Source organism: Pan paniscus, chromosome 14 (assembly GCF_029289425.2).
Source record: "Pan paniscus chromosome 14, NHGRI_mPanPan1-v2.0_pri, whole genome shotgun sequence".
Classification (NCBI taxonomy): domain Eukaryota; kingdom Metazoa; phylum Chordata; class Mammalia; order Primates; family Hominidae; genus Pan; species Pan paniscus.
This window is the reverse complement of record NC_073263.2, coordinates 88,210,149-88,216,326: the sequence shown is the minus strand read 5'-3', so window position 1 is coordinate 88,216,326 and position 6,178 is coordinate 88,210,149. Positions and strand designations below refer to the sequence as shown.

The 6,178-nt window shown below is 35.6% G+C and overlaps 1 long non-coding RNA gene across 1 annotated transcript in view; it reads left to right on the top strand.

Moving 5' to 3' along the window:
* Window positions 1–2,388: 2,388 nt before the first annotated feature.
* LOC117975628 (uncharacterized) overlaps window positions 2,389–6,178 on the top strand; it is a 698,477-nt gene continuing 694,687 nt past the window's right edge. The window contains exon 1 of the long non-coding RNA XR_010109635.1: window positions 2,389–5,145. This is a non-coding gene — a long non-coding RNA (uncharacterized LOC117975628). The remainder of the gene's footprint in view (window positions 5,146–6,178) is intronic.

The window sequence follows — 6,178 nt, the reverse complement described above, 5'->3', positions numbered from 1 at the left end:
CAAAAGGTAAGGGGAGCTGGCATGTCACATGGCCAGAAGAGGGGCAAGAGAATGGTAGGGATGCCATGCTCTTTTTTTAAAAAAACAGTTCTCATATAAACTAGTAGAGTGAAAACTGCAAGAATTCACTCATTACTGCAGAAAGGGCACCAAGCCATTTATGAGGGATCAGCCCCCATGACCCCAACACCACCCAGTAGGCCCCACCTCCAACACTGGGGATCACATTTTAACATGAGGTTTGGAGGGGACAAGATCATGTGATTTTTATCCTTTATTCTCTTATTGTGGTATATTATATTCATTGATTTTCATATGTTGAACTATCCCTGCATCCCAATGATAAATTTTTCTTGGTCATAACATACGATCCTTTCAATATGCTACTGACTTCTATTTGCTAGACTTTTGTCGAGAAATCACGTGTATTTGTTTATCGGGTAATGTTGGCCTTTAATTTTCTTTCCTTGTAGTGTCTTTGTCTGGCTTTGGTACCAGAGATAATGTTGGCTTCATAATATGAGTTTGGAAGTATTCTCTTTCCTTCAATTTTTTGAAATAATTCTTAAAGGATTGTCATTAACTCTTCTTTAAATGTCTGGTAAAATTTATCTATGAAGTCATCTTGTCCTGATGACGTTTTTTTAATGCATTGGAAAGTTTTTCATTGCTGATTTAATTCCCTTATGTCTTGTAAGTCTGTTCAGATTTTCTGTTTCTTCAGTCTTTGTATTTTCATTCTTGATTCAGTTTTGGTACCTTGTATGCTTTTAAGAATTTATCCATGTATTCTAAGTTATTCATTTTGTTGACGTATAATTGTTTGCAGTATTCTCTTATAATCATGTTTACATCTGTGGCTACAGCCTCTTCTTTCATTTCTGATTTTGTTTATTTGAGCTTCTCCCGCTTATTTCTGTAGGTAATCTTGCTTAAGATCATCCATTTTGATCTTTTCACTAAAAATTTTGATTTTTTTTTTTTTTTGAGGTGGACTCTCACTCTGTCATCCAGGCTGGAGTGCAGTGGCACAATCTCATCTCACTGCAACATCCGTCTCCCAGGTTCAAGTGATTCTCCTGCCTACAGCCTCCAGAGTAGCTGGGTATACAGGACACCACACCAGGCTATTTTTGTGTGCGTGTGTGTATTTTTATTAGAGATAGGGTTCACTATGTTCGCTAGGATAGTCTCGAACTCCTAACCTCAAATGATCCACCCGACTCAGCCTCTCAAAGTGCTGGGATTATAGACGTGAGCCACTGGACTGAGCCTTGTTGATCTTTTCTATGATATGAGATATTTCTTCTTTTTTAAAGGAAGGTGACTGGTATTGTGTATTTCCCTTATAGTTCTGATTTTGCGTCATTGCATGAGTTTTGGTGTGCTGTGATTCCATTTTCATTTGTTTCAAGATATTTTCTAATTTCATCCATTATTCATTTGTTTTTCAAAAGTGGGTTATATAATATTCACATAAATTTTCTAATTTTCCTACTGCTATTGACTTCTAGTTTTTTTCTCTTGTGATTGAAAAAGATATTTGTATTATTTTAGTTTTCTTAAATTTGTCATACCAGTTTTAGTGGCCTAAAATGTGATCTGTTCTGGGGAATGTTCTTTGTGTGCTTAAGAATAATGTGTATTCTGATGCTATTGCATAGATTATTCTGTGTGTGTATTACTTTAAAATGTTCTGTAGTGTTATTCAAGTCCTCTATTTCTTTTAAGATGGAGTCTCGCTCTGTCACCCAGGCTGGAGTGCAGTGGTGCAATCTTGGCTCAATGCAACCTCCGCCTCCTGGGTTCAAGCGATTCGCCTGCCTCAGCCTCCCGAGTAGCTGGGATTACAGGCGCCCACCACCATGCCTGGCTAATTTTTGTATTATTAGTAGAGACAGAGTTTCACTGTGTTGGCCAGGCTGGTCTTGAACTCCTGACCTCAGGTGATCCGCCTGCCTCGGCCTCCCAACGGGCTGGGATTATAGGCATGAGCCACCGTGCCTGGCCTGAAGTCCTATATTTCTTACTGATCCTCTGTCTCATTATTTTATCTTTTTTTTGGAAGTAAAGCATTGAACTTTTCTACTATTATTTTGTTACTGTTTATTTTCCCCTTTAATTCTATGTTCATTTCATATATTTGGTGCTCTGATATTAAATGCATATATACTTAAAATTATTGTATCTTCCTGTAAATTGACCTTTTTATCATTATATAATATTCTTCATTGCATCTCGTGACAGTTTTTTGTCTTAAAATTATTGTATCTTCCTGTAAATTGACCTTTTTATCATTATATAATATTCTTCATTGCCTCTTCTGACAGTTTTTGTCTTAAAGTCTATTTTATCTGTACCTATAGCCACTGCTGCTCTCTTGTGGAAAATGTTTCTCATTCTTTTACTTTAGGTTTCTGTGTGCCTTGGCAACTAAGGCAAGTCTTTTGTAAAAAGCATTTGGTTCTATATATCTTTAAATCCATACAGCCACTTTATGTCTCTTGATTAGGAAGCTTAAGATATTTAAAATTAAAGTAGTTACTTTAGCAAAATTCTTAAATTATTTAAAAAATAAAATGTTGTAGAATTAAATAATACTTAATAATAAGTTACTTTATTATTATTTTTTTTTTTTTGAGATGGAGTTTCACTCTTGTTGCCCAAGCTGGAGTACAATGGCACGATCTCAGCTCACTGCAACCTCTGCCTCCTGGATTCAAGAGATTCTTCTGCCTCAGCTTCCTGAGTAGCTGAGATTATAGGTGTGCACCACCACACCCAGCTAATTTTTTGTATTAATAGTAGAAATGGGGTTTCACCATGTTGGCCAGGATGGTCTCAATCTCTTGACCTCATGATCCCCCTGCCTCGGCCTCCCAAAGTGGGGATTACAGGAGTGAGCCCCTGAGCCCGGCCTCCATCTATCTTAGTTATTTTTTTTCTCATTTTATTTTGTGTATCTCACGTCGGTATTTTCTTTATGATTAACAGGTTGCTTATATCAAACATTCATAGTTATGATGATCTATTTTCAGCTAATAACACATTAGCTTTTATTGTATACAGTAACTCTACTTTTTTACATCTCCCCACCCTCACTTTGTGTTATTGATGTCACAAATTACATCTTGGTGTATTATGTATCCATTAACATCATTTTATAGTTATAGTTATTTGTATACTATTTTCTTTTACATTCTGTTCTAGAATTAAAAGTGCTTTATACATCACCATTTCAATATTGCCTACGTATCTATACGTTTACCTTTACCAGCAAACTTTATATTGTTGTATGTTTTGTTTGCTATATAGCATTCTTTTGTTTTGACTGACAGGATAATTGGCAATGTATATTTTCATCATTTTAAATAAATCATTCCACTCTCTTTTGACATGTAAGGTTTCTTCTAAAAGTCCACTGATAATATAAGAGGAGTTCCCTTGTACATGACAAGTTGTTTTTCTTTGCTGCTTTCAAGATCGTTTGTCTTTTATTTTAATAGGTTGATTATAACATGTCTCAATGTGGTCCTTTTTATGCTCATCCTAATTGGAGTAATTTGAGTTTCCTGAATTTGGATGTTCATTTTCTTCCTCAGTTAGGGGGAGTTTTTGGTCATTATTTCTTCAAATAAGCTCTCTGCCCCTTTCTCTTTTCTTCTACTGGGTGTCCCATAATGCATATATTGGTCAGCTTGGTGGTGTCGTATATGTTTTAGGCATGCTTCACTTTATTTTTTCTCTTCTGATTTGGTAATGTCTAATGACCTGTTTTCTAGTTTACTGAAACTAGAAAACTATTTCTTCTGCTTACTCAAGTCTACATTTGTAGCCATGTAGTGAACTTCTATTATTTAGCTAGATAAATTCCTTTTTTATATATTTTCTTTCTTTTATCTCTTTTTTCTTTTCTATGCTCTTTTTATTTATGTATTATTTTCCTCATTTTATTTAATTTTCTATCTGTTCTTTTGTAGATCATGGACCTTCTTTAAGATTATTATTTTGAATTCTATGTAACACAATCAATTGTTCTCTGTTTTGTTGGGGTTCATTGTTGGAGATTTATTTTATTTCTTTGATTGGGCTATGTTTCTCTTTTCTCCTGTGTGTCTTCTGAATCTTTACTTATTTATTTGCTGAGTTTTATGTGTTTGAAAACAACTGCCACCTCTGCCAGTCTTTATAGACTAAGGGCTTTATGCAGGGAAGACCTTCATTAATCAGCTTGAATAATATTTGGGGAGGCAGTACAACCTTTTGGGGGGATACAAATTCTCTGGGATTTAATGTGTAATTTCTCAGTTAGAGAGGTTTGCTGGTTTCTTTTTCAGGAACTCACAAATTTTTTTCACCCTCTGGTGGCTGTCGGTGGTACGTCAGGCTCTCTGGTGCTACAGTGTAAGGCATACCTCTCTCCTTTCTTCTCAGTGACTCTGAGGCTTATAAATTATGCAAGTTCTCCATCATTTTCCTAAATCAGGCAACACACATTTCAGTTCCTTGAGAAGCTATCCGAAAACCCAAAATTCTAGATGCATGCTTCATTCTCCTCCCTCCATTCTGTGAGAGAGGCCACGACTCCTTTAGGTTGTGCTGAGCTATACTGTATCTGTAACACTGTATATGTAGACATGTATCTGTAGACCTTCTGATCCGTAGCACTGTATCTGTAGACCGTCTGATGCCGCAACAAGCCACCCTTGCCCACCTTTGCTTTCAGCAGCCTGGAGACATTCAAACTATGTTGGTTCCATTAGTGCTTTGAGTCAGGCAAACAGAACCCTGTTCCTCAGGGTAGCCCTGTATAAAAGCGACAACATTGAATGCATATTTCACTATTCTCCACCCACTAGTCCAGAAGGTACAAACTGAGCTGAGCTGTGTGGGCTTGTGGAAGGGGTAATATTGTAGATAAAATTAAACAACTCTTCTCACCTATTTCAATGCAGCTATTCTGAGCTTTGTATTTGCCTGGCATACTGCAAATTCTTAACTGGTTCCTAGAATTCCCATAAAGATTTTTTTGGTCTGTACATTTTTGTTAATTTACTTTGTCTGTGAAGGAACCTGGGCTGGGACTTTTTATTCTGTCATCTTGCTGACATAGCTTCCCCTTGTTTCTGCTATTGAGTCCATCTGGTAAGTGTTTTTAGATATATATTTTAGTTTTTATATCTTTTTAATACTACAGCTTTTGATTTTTATTATATTATTTTATTTATAGAGAATTCATATTTTTCTATTTATGTTGAGTGTTCATATTTGTATATTTGAGCATTTTTGTAAGCTGCTTTATATTCTTTAAGGAATTATTTCCATTTTTTAATTCATCATATTGATATTCACTGATTTTCTTTTCAAATTCAAGTTGAAATTGTCATGATTCCTTTTATGTTCTTCTATTTTGGATTGTATCCTTCACCCAGAGGTGAAGACTTTAGTTATTTTACTAAACGTGATATATAATACTGATATTTTACCTTAATAGGCAATCAATTTGGGGCTGCACTTTATAACCTACCTTTTGTAGTCTATGCTTCCAAGGTTAATTTTTTAAAGATGCGAAAGAGCTATTTAGTTTTGTTTGGTGCTAACAACACACGGTGGTCCATCTGAGATGTTGGTGGATATCTACACATTTTTTTTTTCAGTTTACGAAGTCTTACATTTGCTAACTCGAATCAGATGCATGCATACACAGTATGAAGTTGTGCACAGGAGTTCAAAGCCTTTCACCTGCTTCATAAGTCTCTTTCCTCTCTGTGATTTTTCAGAAATTTTTCGGTTTCCAAACATTCCGTCTTTTAGTCCTCTGGGCAAAAGCCACTCACTTTCACTATATCGCCATGTTAGGCATTATGCAGAAAGAAGACAAAGAGAAAGAAAGTAACAAGGGTTATCCCTTTCTGTTGCAACAGCTGATCAATCTTGAGATAATATAGCTTCACTCATCAACATGATTTTGCCGCATTGAGAGAAATCCTGTGCCACAGGACCAAGAGGAGATTTCAGGTTTCTGATGACAGAAATGGAAGGATAAATGTTTTTGTTTTATGCTGTTGTATTTTGGGATGATTTGCAGCATAGTAATAGATAACAAATGCAATCTATGATTTTGAAATAATGCCAACATTGGAAATTATGTATGAGATTATGTTACTTGAAATTCTGT